The 27,372-nt window shown below is 42.6% G+C and overlaps 1 long non-coding RNA gene across 1 annotated transcript in view; it reads right to left on the reverse strand.

The window, feature by feature from the left end:
• Positions 1–681: 681 nt before the first annotated feature.
• Positions 682–27,372, reverse strand: part of LOC138642601 (uncharacterized) — a 61,258-nt gene continuing 34,567 nt past the window's right edge. Inside the window, exon 2 of the long non-coding RNA XR_011314072.1 lies at positions 682–1,302. This is a non-coding gene — a long non-coding RNA (uncharacterized lncRNA). The remainder of the gene's footprint in view (positions 1,303–27,372) is intronic.

The raw sequence follows: 27,372 nt of genomic DNA on the forward strand, positions 1-27,372 counted from the left end.
TGTGCCAGTCAGTTTTTTGTCTTTTTTATTGCCATTAGAAGGCTGAATAAATCATTTTTCAAGAATGGTGTGTGTTTTCTAGTAATCTGAGAAATAAATAATTTGCAACAGTTGTCTCATTACCATGAGAAAGCCAAATAAATCATTTTTCAAGAATGATGTGTGTTTTCTAGTAGTCTGAGAAATAAATAATTGGCATCAGCCATCTCTTTTCCATTAGTAGGCCTAAGAAATAATTTTTCAGGAATGGTGTGTTTTCTAGTCATCTGTGAAAAAAATAATTGCTATCAGCCATCTCAATGCCATTATATGCAAAAGAAATAATTTTTCTGGACCAGTGTGTATTTTTTTATTAGTCTTGGAAATAAACAATTGCCATCATTCCTCTCGTTACCATTTGTAGGCCAAACCAATAATTTTACTGCATTGCTGTGTTTATATGAGTATATGTGTTAAAAATACTTCTCTGCAGTAGTTTTTTGCTAGCAGTGTGTTTAAAAGATTAGTGCACTCTGTTGATTTTTTTTTTGCAAGTTGTGTGTGTGTGTGGTGACACGGGGGTCAGAAGGTGCCCTGGTCCGCTAGCCGAAAATGCATGGACCAGAGATCATCCCACCAAACACCCGCTCTCATTCACCATGGGCATAACACTACTCAGACAAAACAGAGTGAGAGTAAAACAGTGTGGCAATGCTTTATTGAACCACAAAACAGTCAGATATTACATAGAACAGTCCAAGCTGTGACTTCAGAGCTTCCAGGAACAACTACCCCATCTGTAGCATGCACACAGAAAGAAGGTAACGACAAGCTTAGGAAGATGACAGTCCATTCAGGTACAAGGCCACTTGACCAGAGAGTCACAACCTGGCTTCTCCAAACATCTCCATTGATCCCTCAATCGGAGGGTCCCATTCCTGACTTTCACAAACTTACCCATGGGGCGGTGAAGATCTGCATTCTTTCAACTGGGGCCATGGTCCCCTAAGCTGGCATTCCGTAGAATGACAAATCTGTGTCCCTTCTTATGGAGCCATGATGTCTTGGCTGCTGTCCTGTATACAGTCTCTTGTTCTTTGGTTTTCTGGATCTCTTGGATGTTTGGAGGTCTCTCTCTGTATATCTGGAGGTATCTCTACTTTTTATCATTAACAAATGTCCTTCAAACCAGCATTCTCAGGTAAAGGGGAAGAAAGGTGATCTATTTGCATAGTTTTTCCTCCTCTGTTTTGCAAGTCAACAAACTTGCTGGCCCGGACAATGTGCAATTAGCATATCAGCAAACATCGTTTTTCAATGACCCTGCATGAAAGAAGAGTTAACATTTCAGACTCTTGTTAAACTGAAGAAAAATGCATAAATTCAAAAGTCACCATATATTCTTCCTGGCTTGCTGAAAATAGACGTCTGGTTAATACAGCGTTTTTTTCAGAGTAGCACATCTAAAAAATATTCTACTGTGCAGCCGTCTCTTTCCCATTTGTGGGCCAAAAAAATAATTTTATTCTACCACTGCATCTACAGTATGAGCAGTGTTTCAAAAAGTTTACTCTACTTTTTGTGAGTATATTGTGTCTAAATTAAAATTGTAATCTACTGCTGCATCTGTACGAGTTGTAGCTGTGCCTAAAAAAATTAATTTGCCATTAAGCCACTGCAACTCTTCTTTTTAGGGGTACTTTACAAAAAACCTGTGTGTACTGTGCCAAAAAGCCTCTCTGTGTACTCTGCAGCTGCGTCTGTGAGAGTAGTGTGCCTAAAAAAGAATTATATTCTGCTATTGTTTCTGTATGAGTTGGGTTAAAAAATAGTTACTGTATACTCTGCACTCGTGTCTGTGGGAGTACTGTGTCCAACAACAAATTGTTCTACTGTGCAACTGTGTCTATGGGAATACTGTGCCAGAAAACCTGTGCTTGTACTCTGCACGTGTCTCTGTGTGGGTACTCTGAAAAAAGCCTCTGTGCGGGACTCTGAAAACAGTCTGTGTGGGAGTATTCTGCAAAACACCCTCTTTTTTTTCAATAGGCCACAAAACGTTATCAATGGAAAATAGAACAAACTGTGGTGCAGTTTAGCAATGGGTGGATGCAGCTGGCAGGGCCGGCGTCAGCACCCGGCATACCCGGGCAAGTGCCGGGGCCCTGGCGAGACGAGGGGGCCCATTCAAGGCCGGCGTTAAGGGCAGGCAGGTGCCAGTGCCTAGGACCAATGCTCCCCCAGGGGCCCTCAGCTAACGGCACATCACGGAGCTGACTTGGCAGGGGAGGGGGAGCGGCCGGGGGCTGTCTAATTATACTCACCTACTCCTGGTGACTAAAAAAAAGTGGTAGCGGGTGCACCACTATAATAATAGTGTGAAATATATTATAAAACAGGGTGCTACACTAAGCATGGAAAGAGCAAATATCAACAAGAAAAAGAAAGCCAATGCATATAAATGTGCACACCTGCTACATGATACCCAAAAAAATTGTATAAATTTTATTACAATAGCAAGGACATATACAAAATATAAAATCAATTAAAAACATATAACAAAACACAACGCCCTTACCAAAGAGCCTATATCAAGCAACATATAATACACACGCTGCTAGTGCTATAGCCATAACACAAGGCAATGTTGGAATTTAACGTTTGATACAATAATCACATATGAAACCAACACCATATATATAGCAACCAATGACGCTAAAGCGTGACCTAAATATGACAAAATATGGGCGTCCCCAATCATGTCATTAATGATGCCCAGTAAGCATGTAGCATGCAGATGTATAAAATGAAGCAATAGCCCTATCAAAATCAAAAAGGACCTGCAAAAAAGATGGACCCAGCCGTGTAAAAGTGTGCAAATGTTAGCTGAGAAGCCTACCAGATCAAAGAGCAAGGTCTAGTGTAAAGAATGATAATAGTAATGATGCATAAGAACCAGCATGGTATAAGTAATCAGATCTTGGGGGAAGCAGGGTCTGCTCAGTGCATGAAGACAAATGCAGATGGAATGCAAGTCCAAAGAGTGGTAGGGCAAAGCATGGCAAAAGGCGGGGTGTGGGAAGATCCGGCTGGCGTGGTCCCTGCAGGTCCCCGGCTCCCCAGCTTCTACCTGTACTGAGCGGTCACATGGTACCGCTCATCACAGTAATGAATATGCAGCTCCACCTCCCATAAGGGTGGAGCTGCATATTCATTACTGTAATGAGCGGTAACGGTGACCTCTCAATACAGGAAGAAGCTGCCGGCGCTGGGAAGCAGGGACTGCACAGCGCCAGGAGCAGGTGAGTATAACGGGGAGGGGAGTGCAGCGCTGCGTGATATTCACCTGCTCCTCGTTCCAGCCACCGCTCCATCTTCAGCATCTTCTGCAGTGATGCTGAGGTCAGAGGACGCGGTGACGTGGTTAGTGCACACCCTCTGCCTGAGCGTCAGTGCAGAAGAAGCTGAAGAAGATGGAGCGGCGGCTGGAACGAGGACAGGTGAATATTGAAAGTGCCGGGGGCCTGAGCGACGGAGAGGTGAGTATGTGATTTTTTTTATTGCAGCAACAGCAAATGGGGCATGTGTCTGTATGGAGCATCTTATGGGGCAATAAGGTATGTGCAGCACTATATAGGGCAAGTGTCTGAATGGGGCCATAACGTTTGTGCAGCACTATATAGGGCAAGTGTCTGTATAGAGCATCTTATGGGGCTATAACGTTTGTGCAGCACTATAATGGGGCAAGTGTCTGTATGGAGCATCTTATGGAGCAATAACATTTGTGCAGCACTATATGGGGCAAGTGTCTGTATGGGGCCATAACATTTGTGCAGCACTATATGGGGCAAGTGTCTGTATGGAGCATTTATGGGGCCATAACATTTGTGCAGCACTATATGGGGCAAGTGTCTCTATATACTACATGGCTGTTCTATATACTACGTGAGCCATGTTATATACTACGTGGGCTGTTATATGCTACGTGGGCTGTGCTATATACTAGATGGCTGTTCTATAAACTACGTGGGCCGTGTTATATACTATGTGGCTGTGCTATATACTATATGGGCTGTGCTATATACTACGTGGCTGTGTTATATGCTATGTGGGCTTTTATATACTACATGGCTGTGTTATATGCTACGTGGCTGTGTTATATGCCACGTGGGCTGTTATATACTACATGGCTGTGTTATATGCTACGTGGCTGTGCTATATACTACGTGGGCTGTGTTATATACTACGTGGGCTGTGTTATATACTACATGGCTGTGTTTATATGAGATCATGAATCGTGGTATGTGTTAAAGGCGGGGCCCACTGAGACTCTTTCGCCCGTGGCCCTCAAAAACCTGGAGCTGGCCTGGTGGCTGGCATACTTTTATATTCAGCCAAAGTTATGGACAAGTCCTGTGGGATACACACCTCTTTCATTTTAATGAATGTGAGCTTGCCCTCATTAACTGTGGACAGGCGCATGCGGATGTCTGTGATCACACCACCTGCTGTGCTAAACACACTTTCTGACAGAACACTTTCCACAGGGCAGGCCAACCCCTCTAAGGCATAAAGGGGAAGCTCAGGCCATGTGTCCAATTTGGAGACCCAGAAGTTAAATGGGCCAGACCCATCAATAAGTATGTGGAGACGTTTGGACACATACTCTTTCACCACGTTGTTATGTTGAAACTGTAATGCTCATGGATTTGATTCTTTGAGCTTGTGTTTTGTGGTCGGCTTCTCTTTCTGCCAAGCCACAGGAGACACACCTTTTCTCTGAGTGTTTGGATTCTGTTTTCTGGCTGAAGTCTGTCAAGCTTAACACAGGTGTTTTCCTTTGTCCACCTATCACCTTTTGAGTGCAGCATTATATTATGTCCCTCAGTGAACATTTCTTCCTGGTGATAAGATTCATTTAGATGTTCGGATATTGAATTGATGTTTGGAACTAGTTTTGAGATCAAATTTTTCACTTTGCTTTTTCCTTGCAATACTTTGCAACGCTCTTCTGTTTAACTTTAGTAGATAGACTGTATATTTGTTAAGAGTAATTGCTTTATTCTTTTAGACCCCTTTCACACATCAGTTTTTTGCCATCAGGCAGAATTCGGTGAGTTTTGAAAAAGTTTTTTCTCATTGACTTGTATTAGTGACGGATGACCTCACGTTTCATCCAGTTTTTGCCAGATCTGTCGAAAAATTTGTTTTCCGGCGGCCGGAGAAAACGGACAGAGCAACTTTTTTGTGACCGTCAAAAAAACGGACAGCGACGGATCCGTTGCCATCTGTTGTTTGCTATAATGGAACCCTATGGTGCCAGAGCCGTCAAATGATGGAATCCGGCGACGGATTCCGTTTTTTAAACTAAGCATGCATTTTCCATTCTGGATCTCTCTCTCTTCCCCAGAATCCAATTAGCCAGATCAGCTAGTCGGACCCAGCTAAAAAGTGGATCCGTCACATCAGTTTTTTACAATTTGTGACAAATCCATTTTTTTCAAAATTCACTGAATTGAGTATGATGGCAAAAACCTGATGTGTGAAAATAGCCTTATTGGTGTTTTTCGGTATTTACTTTATTCACTGTAACATTTTTCTTTGTTCAGCATACTTCTCTCCTAGTTAATTCACACTCTGCTCTTCCCTCTGGTTCTTCAGGAAGAATGTAAAGCAACTAAATTAATTTTTAGGGAGTTTAGTTCCCAGTTGCCATATAATAGTTATTTGGTTAAGGCTGAATGTTGCAACGTGCTGAGTAAAGTTTTACACATTTCTGCCCTGCTAACCATTCCTTCTGCGGTGGTGACGGTGCCTCAGCTGAGTCCTCCTTCTCTTCTGCCTTGTGCTTTCACTGAGCCTCTACTGTCAGCTAAGGAAGCCTTCAGTAGTGCATCTATTAGCGTGCACTTGTATTCCCGCATTTTCTGATCTTACTCTAGTGACTGAAGTAATGATGGCACATTGTACTTGTAGTGGGGATTCAGAAGGTGGCCACACAGTAATTAAGACTTGTAACAATCCTGCCAACTCAGTGATCGTTGTGCAGGCACAGCCGCATGTATAGCCTAATGTGTGCCAGGCTGCCCATAGGGGAGGACAAGCTGTTCTCGGTGGGAGGTGCATCATCTGGGTCCTCTTTATCGTCTGCATTACCCCAGGGAGCACTCCAGTCAAGCCCATGTGCTGCTTTGAGTGCCAACCTGCTGTGGATATGGTTGTTCCTCATTCGCCTACTCCGACTCCTCATCCTCATCTTCCAAATCCCCTGGCTGGATATTTGTGTACCTGGCCACTATTGGTACAGGAACCCATCCTCCAAGACATGTGTGGACTCCTGGCCTGACAATGATGTGAATGGTCCCAGTTCCTTCTCCTTTACTGCCTGTGCCACCACCTCATCCATCATCACCTGAAGCTGTGTTTTTCTAGGAGGCATAGAAGACTGATAGTAACACTGATGATGCACTTGAAGCAGTGCAAACAGCACACATGTCCTGCATGGAGGCCCACTCGTAGGTTGTGAAGTGGTGTTGTTCTGCAGAGCTACTCACCAGTGTGCGTTGCAGCTAAAACTCCAGTATTGCCTGCTGTCTTGCCTGGTGTTAGCCATTGCTGGAAATTTGTGCCCCGGGCCCTTACTGTTCAGGTGAGGCTTGCTTCTAATCCATTTCAGTGCTTTCTATTCAGTTCCCTTGTGTAAGTGTATGGTGAGTGTTTCCTGGTTGGGACCTGGTTGCTTCTCAGTAGTTGCAAAAGTTGTTATTGGTTCTTCTTTATCATCTATTGTCCTGGGGTTTCACTTTGGTTTTCCTTTGGGTTATTTGCTTGCTTTGGATTTACTCTTGTACCTGATTTCATATCATCCGAATCTGGGTAGGACTCTCAAAAGCCCCCCTCCCGTTCGGGAGTGCGCTTTTGCTAGTACGATGCTAGTAGCTACAGAGTAACTATTCCTCCGCAGAACAGTATCCACCTTCAAGCTATTAACACTGACCTACAAATCCGTCCATAATCTGTCTCCCTAATATGTCTCTGATCTATTCTCCCTATATTTCCCACCATGTAATCTCTGGAGCTCCCAAGACTTCATTTAATCCTCCATAATCATACGTTCCTCATCCTACCGTCTCCAAGACTTCTCCCGAGTATTCCCCATGCTGTAGAATTCTGTGGCCCTACACATCCGATTATCCCCTACATTCTGAAATTTCAACCAGATCTTGAAAATCCATGTTTCCAGAACAGTTTACAGCCTTTAATGACCCAGTTGTCACCTCACCAACATTAGAGCTGTTGCAGCCCCCGAACCTACTATTTCCTTCCCCATTATCCTGTAGAATGTAAGGTCACAAGGGTAGGGTCCTCTCCCCTCTGTACCTGTCTATCAGTTCATTGTAATTTCTATTTCTATTTGTGTTTTGTATATAACCCCTCTTCATATACAGCACCATGGAATCAATGGTGCTCTAAAAAAAAATTAATAATATTAACTATAATCCTCCGTATGATGTTCCACCCAGTCCTCACCCCTTCCCACATTGCCAAACTACACACAGCAGAAAGCTGTTTAATTGGCACCTGTGTTTCATCATCATCAGAGATGTGCTGCGGTGGTCCACTGACTGCACTACACCTTCCACATACTCATATTCCAACAGAATAAGTGGTTGGACATCAGTGCATTCAATTTCTTTCAGTTGCTGGCCAGATCCAGGAGCATGGTCCACGAAACCACATCCAGCAGAGTCATCAAAAAGCAGAAGTTACTGACTTGGGGCTCAGACTGCTTGTCTGATTTGCAAGGGAGTGAGGTGGAAGACAGATGCCCAGGTGCAAAATCTGCACATTCAGAAGGGGAGCGGGTGGAAGACGAAGTAAAGTAACTGAAGGCACTCTCAGCCAACCAACCTAAAACCACCTTTACTTGTTTTGACCTTACCATTCATCCAGCGGTACTCGTGACTATGAAATTACGCAGGAGGTCCTGTCGCCTGCGTGCCCCCGGGGAAGTTGTTTTAGTTAGGTGCGTAGCAGGCAGGGCTTTGCAGTCGGTAAGCCAAACCTCCGACTCTGACTCCCAACTACAATTCCATGACTCTGACTCCACAGCATTGTCTCACTACTGAGCACAGATTCATCACAACTAAAAGCCTACAACCTTAGATTTCTTTTACTCACTTATATAGCACCAATAATTCCACAGTGCTAAACAGACTTTATCATCGTTGTCCCCAGTGGGGCTCACAATCTAAAATCCCTATCAGTATGTTTTTAGAATGTGGGAAGAAAACAGAGTACCTGAAGGAAAGCCACTCAAACATTGGGAGAACATATAAATCAGGAATAGAACAGACATTTATAGAACATTTCATAACTTTCCCAAATTCTTAGTAATTTGAACTACTGTACCCAATTTATTATATATTTAGGAGACCGAGTCGGAGTCAGTTCATTTTATACCCACTCCAATTCCACCAAAATGGACACCGACTCCGACTCAACGACTCCGACTCCACAGTCCTGGTAGCAGGTACAGGTCGACCATGTCCTCTCTCTCCCTGCAGCATCTACACCACTACAAGCAGCAGCACGGCCATGTCCCCTATTTGATACTCTCTTAATTTTTTTCAACCCAAAAAAGTGCAGAGTATTACATGGCCTGTATACAAAGAGACAGTGGCCAACAGAATATTACACTGCCTTTTTTCAGAGTACACCCCCCAAAAAACAAACAAAAAAGCCCAACAAAACCAGAGTTGGCTACTTCCTTCTCCTACACGTCAACCTCCTCCTCCGCTTGGACCTCCGCCTCATGGTTATTGTTTTTTATTGTATGTTAAGTCAGTTCCTTAAAAACCCCTCATAAAAACAGTGTTTGATACCTCCTCTTCTGCCTCTTCCATTTACACCATCACATCCACCTTTTCCACCTCCTAACTTGGACCTCTGCCTCCTGTATTTTGCTTTTTTTATTCTTTGTAATTTTAAATAATTTCCGCATCCACATTTGTTTGTAGGGCGATTGTCTAGCTCTTGCCCCCATTTAGCTTCCTTTTGCACCGAAGATCGGGTCCCCATTGACTTCCATTGGATTCGGGTTCCGGGGTCAAGTTTGAGGTCAAGTTCGGACCCAAACTTTTTACTGTATTTTCTTTGAACCCAGCTAACCCGAATATCCACAGGTTCGCTAATCTCTAGCAGACACTCATTATTGCACCAGCCCTTTGGTTATCAAACTGCCTTCAGCTGTAGCCAGATATTTTATATTTTGACTTTTAAGTTGAGAGCATCTACTGCAATTTTTCTGCCCACCAGTTCCTAAGTGTTTGTGCAATAGTTGAGTCACTTGGCTTTGCTTCCATGTTGAAGTTATTGCATTTGGCTGCAATTCTTTCAGGAAGACTAGTTCTGGCCTCTTTGTACCAAAAAAAGGGGTAAATCACCCAATGAGTATATTAGCCAAAAAATATCTTTATTACAAACTCATATTACATATATACACAAATTCACACATAATAAACAGTACAGGCACTAAAAACAAGTTAAAGTAAGGTAATGCACTTACTGGAAATTCAGTGTAGTTGATCCCTGCCGCCACAACGCACGTTTCGTGGCAAACTTCTTCAGTTTATTATTGTGGTAGCTCATGCAGCACCCTATTACTGATGACTGAGGCACAGTACTATGTGCAGTATTATTCAGTTTTGATCCCTGCACTATTGTCTGACAGTCTCTGTGTTTTATAATGAATTTGTGTATATATCAAATATGAGTTTGTAATAAATATATATTTTTTGGCTAATATACTCCTTGGGAGATTTATCCTTTTTTTGGTACAATGATGTAAAGAGTTTGCCTAGTTTATGAGTTAATATGGGTATTTTGTCAATTAGTTCTGGCCCCTTGCCTGACTTCTCAAAACAGTAGACGAGTGTATTTCAGTCCCACTGACAAGAATTCTGTGCTGATGGCACTGCTTGACATCTTCCTATTTTGAAGGGAAGTAAGCATGATGTGACTTTCATCTGCTGCACCAAGTTTTCTTAGAAAAAAAGATATTTCCAGCTCCTAGTAAAATTTCTATAAACTTTACTCCATCATAGATTAAAAAATATCATTCTGATACAATGGAGAAATGCAGAATGGATGCAATAGTACTTTGTCAAATCTTTGACAAAGAACGGTTGCATCCGTTTGAAACGCATAACTTTCTGCATTTCTGCTTTGTATCAGAATGATATTTTTTTATCTATGATGGAATAAAGATTAAAGACATTTTTACCCGGAGCTGGAAATATTTTTTTTTAATTTTTTTCTCATCATAACATGAATATTCAGATCGTGATTTCCCTGCACACTGGATTATGACAATTGGTGAGCTGGCATAATTTTTTTTTACTTACTAAGTTTTCTTGGCCGACCACTGCATCTTTGGTCCTCAATTTTGAACATGAACAGTTCTAGGTGTCCTCAATGCTGAGAAGTAAAGGCAGATACTTAAGCATTATGCAATACCATCAAGGAGGCATCTGATTGGTTCCAAATTTATTCTGAAGCAGAAAAATAACCTCAAACATACAGCTAGTGTAATTAGGAACTATCTTCAGAGTGAAGAAGAACAAGAATTGATATGGCCCCCATATTGACCTGATCTGAACCTCATGAAGTCTTTCTGGGATTACACATAAAGAGGCAGAAGGATTTGCACAAGACTACATCCACAGACAAGCTGTGTTTATTTCTCCAAGATGTTTGGAACAACCTCCTGCTGAGTTCCTTCAGAAACTGTGTACAAGACAATTCTGTGTAGAAGAATTGATGCTCTTTTGAAGACAAAGGACGGTTACACCAAATATTGATTGGATTTAGATTTTTCTATTGTTCATTCACTTTGCAAAATGATAAAATTAAACTATGTGCACGTATGTGCACACGTTGCGGATTTGGATGCGGATCCGCAGCAGTTTTCTATGCATTGTACAGTACCAGGTAAACCTATGGAAAACAAAAACCGCTATGCACATTCTGCGGAAAATTCTGTGCAGAAACACAGCGGTTTATTTTCTGCTGCATGTTAATTCTTTGTGCGAAACTGCAGCGTTTCTGCACCCATTGACTTCAATTGTGTCAGGCCAATCTGCAGCAAATCCGCAGATGTAAAAAAAGATCTGCGGTTTTGCTGCAGATGTGGGTGCGAGAAACACTGCGGCCCGGGAGGAGGGAGTGTGGGCGGAGTGTTGACGATGACTGTGTCTGTGTGGGTGGGCCGAGTCTGCTTGTCTGTGTGTGCAGGGTCGGCGGGGCTGTGTGCGGGGTCAGTGGGGCTGTGTACGGGGGGTCTGCGGGCTGTCCGTGGGTCTGTGGGGCTGTGCGGGGGGTCTGTGGGGCTGTGTGGCGGTCTAGGGGGCTGTGCGGGGGGTCTGCGGGGCTGTCCGAGGTTCTGTGGGCCAGTCCAGGGGTCTGTGGAGCTGTGTGGGGGTCTGCAGGGATGGTGTCAGTGTGTGTGTGTGTGTGTGTGTGTGTGCATGCATCGTCCGATGGGACTGCAAGTTCCATTCGACTATGAATGCTGCAGTGACAGTGATTGACACAGTAGCCAATATTGGGATAGTAATAGTCCCATCATCTGGCTTATGTGTTAATTGTAAAAAAAACAAAAAACACATACAGTACATATATAGTTCATACTCACATCTACACTTAATCCCCGAAGCCCTCGCTCCCCTGAAAAAAAATTAAAATAATAAACCAACAATATACTCCTTGTGTCCATCGTAATCCAATTAATACGACTGTCCCACGACAATCTCCCGTGGAGAGCTGTAATATCAGCTGATGCGACCGCTCTCCAGGGGCTCTGGGAAAAAGTTGGATAGCCCCCATGGGGCCGTGGGGTACATGGTACCGGGTCCTTCGATTCACAGGGGGTGTCATGGTGACTGACCCGGCCCATGGCCCTGGGACGTCCATGTAAAAGGGAAAGGTCTTTAAGGGGAATGTTCATGATGCCACCTGTGGTATTCGGTCAGGGTGAATGACGCTGCTTTAAGTGGTCCGCTGGGGTGATGTTATGGCAGCTAGATGGTATACCTTCCCACAGGTGAAGTATTTCCCCAAGGCTTCCCAGTGTGTAGATGGTGGTATGGTAAGAGGAGCAGAGAAGAACGAGGACACAAGGTTGCAGTCTCTTTACCTTTTACTGAAGACTTCAGCATCCATAGAGTCCAGGGCACCAGATCACAGGGCAGGCAGAGTCCAGTCGGTTTGAAGGCATGTCCAGAGTTCCCTTATCCAGGTGGAAATCAGTAGCCTTCCTTTGCGCTGCGGTGGTGTAGTCCCTTACTGCCTATGGCTTCACATAAGGGTCTCACAGATGCGATGTTTTGCTCTCTCTGTCCCCCATATAGGATAGGACAATACCCGTATGACTGGTGACTTGAGCCTGTTTATAGGGTCACTTAGATAACCCGGCTCTGTAGGTGTCACCGTGTCTCCTGGGTGTAGGTGCGGACAGATAACCTGCAATTAGCTGTCCTGGCGGTCTCTGAAGTAAAGCATAAAGGTCCTTACTCCCTCAGTGTTCCGGCTACAGGGATTCTGCATCTTAGAAGGAGGCAGCCTGTGCAGGGCTGGTCCCCTTCTGGTATCCTCTCCTTTGTTTCGACTTCCTTCACGCTCACTGCAATACAATTCGGTCTTTCAATGTCTCTTTCTGGGAGCTGCAGCTCTGAGGGCATGCACAGCTCCTTTTACCTTCTGTCCTCCTCAGACTCTGGTCTGGAACTGACTGAGCTGAGCTCAGCCAGCAACTAACTGACTTTCCCTACAGACTACCAGTTACATACATATGGGGAGTGACCTAATAAAAAGGAGCAGAAGCTCCCCCTGGTGGTCTGGAGTGTGAAATGCATTGCATGTTTGTGATACCTGGATGCAGTTATCCTTCTTTGCCTCCAAACGTAGCATCACTCTCCCCGAGAGGAAAGAAATACCACTGCGACGACCAGGACCCTGGGGCACCGCACACTGATGGAAGGTATCCTTCCGCACTTTATTCCTCCCCTGCTGTGAGTACAGTATAGTTTAAACTGTCACTTGTGTCACAGCTGTGTGGGAAAATTCCCATGCAGCATTGCCATAAAGCGAGACAATGAACTAAAGTAACCTCTTCAGTGATGCACTGCAGGAGCCATTGTCTCCTGTCAGTGTGTTACTGGAGGCCCTATAGAGTGGTGACATCACCCGATGTCACTGTCCTATAGGGAAGATCATCGTGGGACACTCATTATTAATTGGACTGCTTCAGACAGGGAGTATACAGTTGGTTTATTTTTTTTCAGGCAATCAAGGAAGTCGCAGGAATTAGGCATGGTTGTAAGTATGGCGAAATTAAGAATATTAAAATATTTTTTCTGTCTGTGTCTTTATTAACTCTCTCACTACTGTAGGCTTAGTAATGGATAGGTGTCTTATTGACGCCTCTCCATTACTAATGGGGCTTAATGTTACCTTACAATAGCAAGGTGACATTAATCTCTTATTACCCCATATCCCACAGCTACACGGCAGTGGAAAGAGAGGGGCTAAATCCAAGAATTGGTGCATCGTACAGATGGCGGGAGCCCACACCATTTTTTTCCCGCTTTTTTTAAATTAAACATATTGTTCATTAATAAACATCATCCTTGCTATTATATACTGTATCTATGGATATATCTATAGATATATCTATGGCTATATCTAAGGATATAGATATATCCATAGATATATCCATAGATTTCCATCTATAGCTATATAGCTATATCTATAAATATATGACTATATATATATATATATATATATATCCGTAGATATATCCATAGATATATGTACGGATATATCTATAGATATAACTATGGATATATCCAGTGCCGGCTCCAGGTTTTCATGGGCCCTGGGTCAAAGAGTCCCGGTGGGCCCCTTTAACATATACCACAATTCATAATGTATGGATACAGCAGAGAAATATAGATATAGTGCAATGCCAAAGATTTCACTTACTTCTTACATTACATGAGTGATATCTATTGTGCATTTTTCTCAAAAAAAGAGAACTGATGTGGATATATGAACTGAATACCCTTAGACCTAGGGGTCTTACTGTAGATTTCAAGGTACATACAATACTATGAAAACTCTCATTAGTCTGATACTGAATATGGTGGAGTCCCTGGATATAGTATTTACTATTTTTAAATATAGGAGTACTATGATGTAACTGTCAATATGTACGTTCCTAATTTTATATTTGTTTTATCTAGATGCTGTCTAGTATCTAAACAAGACTGGATGATTACCCAGAAGGACCCTGCAAATATGGAGGACATATAGAGAAACATATTTCAAACATTTTGTATAGTTTATATAGCATGAAATTTAGTTTTTGAAAAGACATGTTATCATTCCTTAATATGATATCTTGTTGGACTGTGGGCCAAATCAATAAAGTAGCTTGAATGAATCTATTTAAAATGTCTATTATTCCAGTATGATCACAATAAAAACATGCCAAGATATAGGTGCTGCTGCTATATAATGGTTCAAACTTGGGGCATTTTGACCTGAGAGGTTTAATTGCAACCTGTTGAACACTATGTGACCTCCGGGAGATGGCCTGAAGAAGGCGGTACCCGGAGAGTCAGGGCGGAGTTATGCACCCTTTATCTAAGAAGTAAAATAAATGATAATAATGCGGGGATCATCTGCAGATGACACTGTAAAGATAGAGGTGCCATATAAGAATGTCACTACGCATAACTATCCGCAACATTATGATTATGTGATCAAGATGGTGCGGTTAATGCGTATGCGCATGCGCCAGTCTTAGAAGATACACTGGATTAACATATGTGCGAAAGAATAGACATGCCACTTCAAAGATGGCGGATCATAGCGCTTATGCGCATGCGCCGGTATATTGATATGTTTGATTGGTCTACAGCCCCGCATAGTAATATGATGCGCCAGACATGCGCAGTTGATTTGTAAGAACGCTGAGAAACATGTTGTCCTCCATTAATAGCGGGTTGCTTCAGGGGTAAGAGCAAGTGAAATAACATTGCATACAGTATAAAGTTTGGTTGTATTAATGTATTAATATACAAAGAGCACTGAGTATGCACTTAAGTACGTATGCACTTTATATAAGGTATTATCAGATGGAGAATGGAACATGTGAAGCATATTGTATTGTATCGCATTTTATTGAGCACAACTGGCATTCATTAAGGATTATGTTAAAACGTATATATATGCACAAGGATGATGTACTCACTGCTTGAGAAAGGCTCATTTGAGCCGAAACATTGCCCAGACATGTGGGTCTGATTTAACCCTGCACAGTTATTTGGAAAATGGAGTGTTGCCTGCTTTTTTGAACTTTATGTATCTGAGATAACCAGTGGACAGGTTACCTGGAGGATTTGCAGCACCCAGAGATAAGTTAAAGGGATGCGGGCTGTTCCTTTTCTATGAATATGTCTGTCTGTCTGTCTGTCTGTCTATCTATCTATCTATCTATCTATCTATCTATCTATCTATCTATCTGTCTATCTATCTGTCTATCTATCTGTGTGTAATGGAGTGTGGGTTGGACAAATGTAAAAGAGGAGGTTGGACAAGAAATCACATCACAAATCTTTTTTTTTGTTCAATAATAGATCTTTATTTAGCTTTCAAAAACGCATACAAAACCGCATAAAAAACGCATCAAATCCACACAAAAAACGCATCAAAAACGCACCAAAAACATGTGGATTTTTACCTGCATTTTCTGGCTAGAAAAGCAGATTCTGTGCGGAAAAATCCGCAGGCAAATCCGCAACGTGTGCACATACCCTTAACAGATTTATTTTTTAAAGCATTACTAACTTTTGCACAGTACTATATATGCTAAGTAGACACACCAACTGTGAAACTCACACTGACACTTTGCACTTTTTTGGCTTTCCTGTGTTTTATTTTTACCAAAAACAAAAGCATTCCTTGTATTTTTTCCCCATGGATTTCAATTGGGTAAATATTATAGCACTGCAAACAGTGGTTTTCGGTTGTCTATAAAAACAATTCTAGAACCATTTCCTTGAATTGTTTTTAAGAAAAACGAGAAAAGACACGATTGTAGAAAAATGTCAACATTCTACAAATACTAAAATGTGATTTTGCAACTTTCCTCACCAGCAAGAATAATGTGATAAAAGATAAAATAACAATTTAAATCCTTTTCTCTTTCATAGTAAATACTGCAGTCATCGCTACCGTTCTTTGTCTATTTCCCTACAGAAATAACATCATGCACATGACCGCTGCAGCCAAATGCTAGCCATGTCTATAGTAGCGTCGTGTATTTAGAGCATGACATTGTCACCAGAATGGCTGTCCGGGGGCTGTAGGAGTTTTAGAGATGACTAAGGCTTCTTTCACACTAGCATCAGAATCTCCCCGTCGCAATGCATCGGGGAGAGATTCCGACGCTAGCGTTTGCTGCATTGCACAATGGGTGCAGCGGATGCATTTTTCCGGCGCATCCACTGCCCCATTGTAAGGTGCGGGGAGGTGGGGGCGGAGTTCTGGCCGCGCATGCTCGGTCGGAAAAAGCGGTCCGTCAGGAGAAAAAAACGTTACATGTAGCGTTTTTTTCTCCCGACGGTCCGCCAAAGCACGACGCATCCGTCGCAAGACGGATGCAAAGTGTGGCAATCCGTCGCAAATGCGTCGTCAATAGAAGTCTATGGGGAAAAACGCATCCTGCAAGCACTTTTGCAGGATGCGTTTTTTCTGCAAAACGACGCATTGTGACGGATTTAAAAAAACACTAGTGTAAAAGTACCCTTAGGCTGCTTTCACACATCAGTTTTTTGCCATCAATCACAATCTGTTGAATGTTGAAAAAAACGGATCCGTCGCAGATTGTGAAAAACTCATGCGACTGATCCATTTTTTCGACGGATCCGACTAGCTGATCCAGCTAGCTGGATCCTAAAAAAATCGGAGCATGCTCAATTAAAAAAATGGAATCCGGCGACGGATTGCATCATTTGACAAATCCGGCACCCATAGGCTTCCATCCTAGCAAACGACGGATGGCAATGGATCTGTCGCTGACCGTTTTTTTGATGGACACAAAAAACGTTACTATGTCCGTTTTCTCCGGCTGCCGGAAATACAATTTTCGACGGATCCGGCGAAAAATGGATGAAACGTGTGGCCATCCGTCGTAATCCATCGCTAATACAAGTCTATGAGAAAAAAAACGATCCGGCGGGAACTTTTGCCGGATCCATTTTTTTCAAAATTCGCTGGATTGTGACTGATGGCAAAAACTGATGTGTGAAAGCAGCCTAACTGTAATGATTGCTTCTATCATATAGCAAGCAGTTAGCATAGTTTATAAAGTTCTTGACAACCCGTTTGGCTAAGATAATGTCATTAAATAAAGGAATAACAAATGCAGCAAAATAACACTTTAGAATATAGCATTAAAAGTGATTGTAGCCTAACTGACCACCTTGAAAAGCCGGACTGCTGAGTTATGGCAAAAATCTCTTCCAGAAAGCAAATCTATGTGTGTCAGTGTTGCCCACTTCAATTGATGAGATTTTATCATTCCTTTTTTCGTTTAAAGCAAACTGTAAATAAAAACAGCGATCAGATTGCTTCTGGCAACAATGACCCCCATAGATGGAACATTTTTTATGCATGAAGGCCAATATGTGCATGGACAGCCAAGAATCCAACTACAAAAGAACAACAATTCGAACTTGATAGGCTCTCAGCTGTGCCATCAAAGGATTTTTTTGTAGCCAAGTATCTTTCAAGAAACCTGCAGTAGACCGTGGGCTGTTTGCAACAAATATCAAATTTCAAATACACAGGAAATGTTATGTCCTAAATAGTGACTGTGAAAATGTAGACTGTAAGCTCTGAAGGACAGGCCCAACCTCAGGTAAACTCAAAAGCATTAGATTCAAGAGATTGTCCACTACTTGGACAAGCCCCTTTTAAGTGTTTTAAGTAGTTCCCCTCATAAAATAAGAATAACATATATTGACCTCCTGCATCGGTGGGTCCAGTGTTGTTGGTGCCAGGTCTCTCATAGCTCGAATAGCATTGTTATGCCACATGAGCCCCACAGACAATCAGCCCCGCAGCCAATTGGGCTGCTGCACTCTCACTTCTTCTTGTCCAAGGTACATCGGAAAGAAATAAACACATCTGCTTAACAGTGACTGCTGACTGGCTGCAGGGCTCCCGTAGCATAACAATGTCAGGCAAGCTCTGGGAGACATGACACCAACAACATTGGACCCATTGGATGGGTAGGTGAGTATATGTTATTCTTCTTTTATAAGGGGAACTACTTCATTTAAAAAGAGGTTGTGGTTGTCCAGAATTGGATTTCCATACAGAAGAGTTGAGGATCATGCCCACTTGGCTTGGATTTATATACAAGAAAGAGAATGGCCATATCTCAGGAACAAAGAGGTGCAGAAAAATAAGAAAAACACTTCTGTCGAACAGTGACATTTGCACCCAGTAACAAAATTACATATACATGGTAAATGACAGGGACTCTGTCAGCACAGAATGACTGTTCAGACAAAGTCCCGTTGCTCTGTGCATCATGGCGGGACCCATTATTTAAAGACACCTTCCCAACTGCTTGCTTGCCCTCTCTCTCCACCCCCCTCTTCTTTGACTGACAGCTCTGGCTCCACAGTGTGGATATACAGTAGATGGAAAACAAGCAGGAGGGAAGGTATTACATTTTACAACACTGTATAAAATACAGAAGCACACAAATACAATTAAGAGATGACAATTAGCAGAGAAAGTTCTTTCATTGACACTTTCTTCTAAATGATATTATTAGAATAACTAGGTTATGAAAACAGGCTCCATGGGGCACTGGAGAATGGCGGCTGTCCGGTCTGCCGGATGTGAAGCCGCTACCTTTGACTTCCTACTAGCCATCCTGAGTTCTGTCATCTGCTTCGACAGATTTCCTGTCATTTTTCTTTATCCTTTGCCATTCCTGGCTCTGTCCTGTCTATTACTGATTAACACCTTCCATTCTGCGGTCTCTATAACTCAATGGCCTATTCATTACAGTCATGCAGTAAGCCCATCATATCTTATGTATGAGTTTCAACAGCTCCAGGCTTTATATTACAACAACCCACATGTCTACTGAATCCTGCAGCTGTCCAGCTGTAGTAAGTAGATGTGATACAACTATGATGCAGCAATGCTATTACTGTTAGAGTTCTTTTTTTATTGAGTTGACACTTGGCTGCTTTTCATAAGATAACAATGTGTTATTCATAATCCCAAATCCTCCTATACAGATTCTGTGTGCATAAGAAGACTGATGGTGTAAGTGCAGACAAGAATTTACTTATTTTCCTGTATATGCGAAGTGCAACTTCATTGCTGTCAGAATCAATCTAAGGCTCTGTTCACACTTCGGTTGTTAAAGGGAAACTGTTAGCAGGTTTTTGCTACTGATCTATGAGCACCATGTTTTAGGAGCATACAAAGGCTTGCAAAAGTATTCATCCCTTTGGCTTTTTATCAATTTTGTTACATTCCAACTAGAGTTGAGCGAATTTGCTCAGCTCCCTGCTTATTCGGCAAGCTATAGCGGTTACTGAATAAGCTGCAGAGGGAACCCGGATACATGGAGCGCGCCGGCTGATCAGCTGTTCGGCTCCACAGCTGCATGTGTCCCGGCTGTGTGACAGTCATAACATATGCATGGAGAGCTTGTTTGTTGGGTGTCCGAGCCCCAAAGTACATGTTTCCCCATACAACCTCCCTTACACTTAAAAGAGCATCTATACATACAGTATATAAATACAGTATACCACTGTTGCTAATCTAAAATACACAATGCAAATACCAATATTCCCCAAATTGCTACTATAAAAGGCCAAAATAATACTGCTACACAATGTGCACTACCATCACCACTATACAATGCTTACATATTATTAAATTATCTCTACGAACTGTATGATGGTCTCCACAGCTCTCTATGATGCTCCTCACAGCTCCCTATGCACTGTATGATGGTTGGTCCCCAGAGCTCCCTATGCACTGTATGATGACACCTATAACTCACGATCTAATATATAAAGCTGAATGTGTGTGTGTATGTGTGTGTGTGTATGTACAGTATGTATGTATGTGTGTATGTCCGGGATTGGCATCTGCACCGTCGCAGCTACAGCCACAAAATTTTGCACAGTCACACGTCTGGATCCCGAGAGCGTCATAGGCTATGTTGTGAGGCGAAATTTTAACCCCGCGTGTTCCAATTCACCAAACAATTTTGCCCCTATCTACATAATGGGGAAAAAGTGAAAGGAAAAGTGTTGGAGGCAAATTGACAGCTGCCAGATGTGAACAAGGGGGAATTAAAGAATGAGAGCGATGGCGCCAAAGAGTATACACCGTACAGTTTCTAAGGTGGGGCCCTGACATGGGATACTCACCACACACGGGGATATGAACACACACACAAAATGCACCACACACTACCACGTGCTTGAACACATATACCACCCTCAGCACACATTTCACCACACATACACCAACCTCGCCACATAAAAGTCGAAGCACAAAAGTCGCCGCTCAAAACTCGCCACGCGCAAAACTTGCCACATGCAAAACTAGGCTCACGCAAAACCCGCCACACATGCAAAACTCTCCTCATGGAAAACTCGCCACACGCAAAACTTGCACACGTGGAAAAATTGCCACTTGCACAAAAGTTGCAACACATACAAAAGTTGCCTCACACAAAACTTGCACATACTCAAAATGCACCACACATAAAACTCGCCACGGGCAAAACTCGCCATGCGTAAAACTTGCTGCACACAACTTGCTACACTAACCTGTCACATGCAACTCGACACACAAAAAGTTTCTACACGCATGTCGCCACACAAAACACATCTCACAAAAGTCGCTACATGCATGTCGCCACACGCAACTCAACACACACAACTTGACACATGAAACTCGCCCTAAAACACACACAAGTCTGGTATTATCCTTCAAAAATAAAAATCTGATTAATAAGCAGTCAAACTACAAGAGCAACAAATGTACCATATAGGAAATACGGCAGCTGTCAGTCACATGACCTGTCTATTATGTGTATGTGTGAGCTAATATATACTGCCAGGGGGGAAGGCTTCCTGTTGTCTGGGGATTTATCAGGCTGCCAATTTAGCTTACAAATACTGAGGTAAAAATACTGAGCAAATAACGTGTGAACGAGGTCTAATACAGGGGAGATGAAACACAGGTATATACTATATACAGGAGAGATGACACACACATATATACTATATACAGGAGAGATGACACACAGGTATATACTATATACAGAAGGAGATGACACACACATATATACTATATACAGGGGAGATGACACACAGGTATATACTATATACAGGAGGAGATGAGAGGAGTGAGGGGGAAAATAAGAGGAGTGAGGGGGAAAATTACAGGTGTAAGGGAGAAAATGAGAGATGTGAGGAGGAAAATGAGAGGCTTGATGGGAAAATAAGAGAAGTGAGGTGCTATAACTAACCACAGATATTTACTATGCCAAGGCAACGCCGGGCTCTTCAGCTAGTCTACTATATAATTGTCTAAGGGTCACTTCCATCTGTCTGTCTTTCTGTCTGTGTGTCTTTCTGTCACAGATATTTTCCACCATAATATGCAAATAAAATGTTAAAAAAACAGACAATGTGATTTTCTGGATTTTTTTTTCTCAGTTTGTCTCCCATAGTTGAGGTCTACCTATGATGTAAATTACAGACGCCTCTCATCTTTTTAAGTGGTGGAACTTGCACTATTGCTGACTGACTAAATACTTTTTTGCCCCACTGTATATATAGGTTACCCTCAATAAGGCCTTACAGTCCTCTCACGCCAAAGCATTGTCTGTAGTCTTTATTTTGGCTGATTAGAGTTAAGTTCTAAAATGGTTGTCTACAATCCCATGGACCCCACCGCCCGATATGTACTTTATGATGGCCCCACACTGCCTTGTACACTATATTGTGGCGGCTACAGCTCCCTATATACTGTTTGATGGCCCATATGCCTCTTATACACTATATTATGGCACCCACCCCCTATATATAGTATGATGGCTCCACTGCAACTTATATGTAGCATGATGACCTACATGGCCCCTTCTATATAGTATGATGCCACCCACACACTTTATATAAGTATAGTCTCATTAGTACGATTATGGCAATATCAAACTTGTGCAGTTTTTTAAATATTTTTGTTGTGAAAACAAAAATTTGAAATTTTACAGTACATATACACAGCTCTGGCACAAATTAAGAGACCACTGTACAGTTTTCTAAAAATCATCTTTTCTACATGTCTGACAGCTATTCCATTCCAGTGTTAGTTGAATTCCAACCAGAGTACACCTCATTCTGCTTAATGTGCTTCTGATTAGGTGATCACTTGAACCAAATCTTATTTAATGAAGGAAAATATAAAAAACACTGCTGTGGTGTTCACAATCCTCTTGCAATAGGACAAGCTGGATGGCAAAACAAATGCTAGCAATATCCCAAAAGTAATAGGAATGAAAAAATAACATTTAACCATGCCAAAGGAGTTGAAAAGAAAAGTCTTTAATAGCAGAGGGAAACAGTGAGCGTCGTGTTGCCTCCATCCTTAAGATTTCTAAGATGGCAGTCCATTACAACAAGGTCAAGCAGTAGACATTGGGGACAACAAAGCTACAGACTGGCAGATGACTGTCATCTTAATTGAATGTCACTCAGCAACCGCATGATGACATCAAGTGTCCTACAAAAGAAATGGCAAATGGGAGCTGGAGTGAATTGCACAGCAAGAGCAGTTCGTAACAGTCTCCTAGAGGCAGGACACAAGTCATGGAAAGCTAGAAAAAAGCCTTTCATCAATGAGAAGCAAAGAACAGCCAGGCTGAAGTTTGCCACAGACCATAAGGATTGGATCATAGAGGACTGGAGTAAGGTGATCTTCTCTGATGAGTTTAACTTTCAGCTTTGCCCAACACCTGGTCGCCTAATGGTTAAATGGAGACCTGGAGAGGCATACAAGCCACAGTGTCTTGCACCCACTGTAAAATTTGGTGGAGGATCGGTGATGATCTGGGGATGCTTCAGCAAGGCTGGAATTGGGTAGGTTGTTTTTTGTAACGGACGTATGAATCAAGCCGCATACAAGGTTATCCTGGAAATCCAGTTGATTCCTTCTGGTCATGCAATGTTTTCCAACTCTGAGGACTGGTTTTTCCAGCAGGACAATGCGCCATTAGTGATCAGCGAATATACTCGTTATTCGAGATTTCCCGAGCACGCTCGGGTGTCCTCCGAGTATTTTTTAGTGCTCGGAAATTTAGTTTTCCTCACCTCCGCTGAATGTTTTACATCTGTTAGCCAGCATAAGTACATGTGGGGATTCCCAAGCAACCAGGCAACCCTCAAATGTACTTATGCTGGCTAACAGATGTAAAACATTCAGCTGAGGTGAGGAAAATGAAATTTCTGAGCACTAAAAAATACTCAGAAGACACCCGAGCGTGCTCGGGAAATCTCGAGTAATGAGTATATTCGCTCATCACTATGCGCCATGCCACACAGCTAGGTTAATCAAGGTGTGGATGAAGGACCACCACATCAAATCCCTGTCATGGCCAGTCCAATCTCCAGACCTGAACCCCATTTAAAACCTCTGGAATGTAATCAAGAGGAAGATGGATAGTCACAAGCCATCAAACAAAGAAGAACTGCTTACATTTTTGTACCAGGAGTGGCATAAGGTCATCCAAAAGCAGTGTGAAAGACTGGTGGAAAGCATGCCAAGATGCATGAAAGCTGTGACTAAATTTCATGGTTATTCCACAAAATATTGATTTCTGAACTCTTCCTGAGTTAAAACATTAGTATTGTTTCTAAATGATTATGAACTTGTTTTTTTTTTTCATTATTTGAGGTCTGCAGCAATGTATTTTTTTTCCTATTTTGACCATTTCTCATTTTCAGAAAATAAATACAAAATGTTTTGCTTGGAACTATATTTTGTTGTTGTTGTTATTATCATTATCATTATTATAATGTCACAATTTCCAAAGGCCCTTAACGTTTTTATTTTTCAGTCGATGGAGCTGTGTGATTCCATATCTTTTGTAGAGCAAGACTACGTTTTTTCATACAATTTTGGAATAGAGATGACATTTTGATCACTCCTTTCTGTATCATTTTGCTACTATCATACAGTGAAAATACATTTTTTTATAAAAATTATAATTTTCGTCTCCATATTCTGACAATTGAAACTTTTTTTTTTTGGTGAACTGAGCTGCATAAGGGCTATTTGTCGCAACTAGTTGAAGAATTTTTGGTACCACTGTGATTCTGAAAAATATGAATAAAAACTGATCAAAAAATGTTATGTATCCCATAACATTTTTCAATAACTTTTTATCCAGATTTTTCAGAGTCACACTGACTGATTCAGTCTGCTAGACCCAACTATAAGCCAGTTCTAACAAGGCACCATACCATGGCAATGATCAGCACTCACAATTAAAATTGAGGGAGAACTATGGTGTTGAAGGAGGTGTTTTAACCCCTTTTTAACCACTTAGATGTTGTTGTCGCAATTGACAGCAATGTTTAAGGGTTTGCCGCAGGGTGTCAGCTGTCCTATACAGAAATACATTTTTTAAACCTCTCAGTAATATTTGCCACACATTGCCTATTCCGTGTCGAATGCAGGACTTCAGTGTTGATATATCTATCCTTTATTAAAGTGGTTTTCCCTGTCGACTAGCAAAGCCATATTAAACTTGGTGTATGTCCTAAGGCAAAAAATTAAGTTGGAACACATTATCCACCATCACTGTTATATAATGAACAACTTAAAGGGGTTTTCCAAGATTCAGATGTTGATGTCATATCTTTAGGATAAGTCATCTTTATGAGATTGTTGGGGATCCAACACCCTCACCAATAAGCTTTTATTAGCTCTGGCGGAGGCTGGGTGGAAACAGTGAACCCAGTCAAATAGTGCAGCCCTGTTCTCTGTGTAGTGTCCATTCTCAAGTACTGGAGCTCATCTGCTATTGAAGTGAAACTTCCATATCTTGTCTAAATTTTCTAGAAAGCTGTCATGGAAAGCAGAAGCAAACTGAGAATTGGGAATCTTAAGACAGTTGAGTTAAATGAGAAATTGTCCTTTTTTGCTTTGGCTAAAACCCGGCTGTGCAAGCAAGCCATGTCAATATTTCATCTAAGTCTTCGTAGCCAGTAAACAGAACAGTTAACGACCTGGGAATTTTTTACATGTTCTTGTTGCATATAGACTGAGCAGTTTCTATTACACAACGTGTTTCTGGTGTCTTTCTCAAGTGTAAAAAACAATCGTACCAACCATGGGAAAAGCTCTTAACACATACACTAAGCATATCTACAGAGCTCCAGTGGCCCAATGTATACAAAGGAATGTCCTTTTGGTATGTATTGAACAGACAAATGTCCACATACTCTTTTTACTGTATGGAATAGCTTTTTTCATATAGTGGCCTTCCATAAATGCCCTAATATGATGTGAACTGGGCCTAAGTCTGTGATGCAGGAGACAGCATCTGGACAACTCCTTTAACACTTTATTAATGGAGCAAGTTTTGACCTTTGTGACCAGCTCGATTTTTCAAATTGGACTTGTCACTGATGTGGTTATAAGTCTGGAATACTCCCACATATCCCAATGATTCTGAGATTGTTTTTAACACACTGTAATTTATGTTAGTGGTAAATTTAGGTGAATATGTTTTGTATTTATTTATGAAAGTATCTGTTAGGGGTCGAGTTCCCGCCTCTGCACAGGGGGAATCTTGGGCCATCTCCGCTGCGGTCTCCTATTCCTCTCCTGCCGCAGTTGTGCCTGCTCAGCGGAGACGTCAGTCCAAGCGTCTTGCTCAGTCCCACTCTGTACAAAGAGTTACTGCTGCCTTTCCTGCTTCTGCCATTGAAGTCAGTGCTGGGCAGCGGCGAGCAGACGCTTCTGCGACTAAGTGCTGCTTTTCTCATTCTGAGCATGCCCTGAGTAAGATCTCTCAGTGGAGATCGAGGGTCACATGGTAGGAAGGTCCTATTGCTGCTAGGACTAACTCCTGCTTTTCACACACTGAGCATGCCCAGGGTAAGATCTCTCAGTGGAGATCTAGGGTCACATGCTCAGTTATGGCAGTCTCTCATTGGTCCTTCTAGGAAGGTCTTTTTCTTGCTGCAGCTATATAAGGCTCGCATGGCCGCATGGCCATGCGCTAGTATCAATGCATGACATGAGTTTTGCGCCACTGTGGTCATTCTTGTGTGTATTCAGGGACCCGGCTGAAATAAGCCACTAGAATACCGGCACCTCCGGTGAGGAGATTGTGTGTTTGGTTACAGGGCCCCGGCTGAAATAAGCCACTAGAATACCAGCTCCACCGGTGAGGAGATTGTATGTTTGCCTCCTGGACTGCGTGACCACAAGCTGCTATCTGCTCAGCAGTTACTGTGTATTCCTGTGGAGTTTAACAGGACACAGTCCTTTCCTTATAGCGACTCTGTGAAGCAACAGAGTTCGCTTCTACCGCCATATCGTGTCGCTGTTTGCCAGCAGCAGGTTCTATTCCTGCACGGTGGACCCCGGGCTGCGAACGCACCAAATAACATCTCTATATTTACTCGGTGCGTTCCGCCAGCCCTAACAGTATACTAGTGCCAGGGTCTAGCTGGTAAATGGCGGACGATCAGCGTTTACAGTGGTACATCCAGCAGCTGGAGGGTAGGTTGACGGCTCTCGAGCGCACAACCTCAGCTGTGGATGTTATCGCAGTCGCTGTTCAGGCTGCAAGTGTAGCTGCAGCCAGTTTGTCCTCTGCCACCCCTGCTCCGACTTTATCCCGTCTCCCGCTTCCAGACAAGTTTGCTGGTGACAGTAAGCTATGTCGGGGATTCGTGAGTCAGTGCTCCATACATCTTGAGCTTCTGGCTGCACGTTTTCCTACGGAACGGGCGAAAGTGGGATTTATTTTATCCCTTTTGTCGAGCAGGGCGTTGGAGTGGGCAACGCCGCTATGGGAGCGCAATGATCGTGTGGCGCAGAGTGCTCCTCTCTTCCTGGACGCTCTTAAACAGGTCTTTTTGGGACCTCGTGTCACCCACGATACCGCGCTCCAATTGTTGGCAACAACACAGTGTTCGTCCATGGTCAGCCAGTTCGCCGTCCAATTCCGGACTCTGGTCTCTGAGCTGGAATGGCCGGATA

This window comes from Ranitomeya imitator, chromosome 6 (genome assembly GCF_032444005.1).
Source record: "Ranitomeya imitator isolate aRanImi1 chromosome 6, aRanImi1.pri, whole genome shotgun sequence".
Taxonomy (NCBI): Eukaryota; Metazoa; Chordata; class Amphibia; order Anura; family Dendrobatidae; genus Ranitomeya; species Ranitomeya imitator.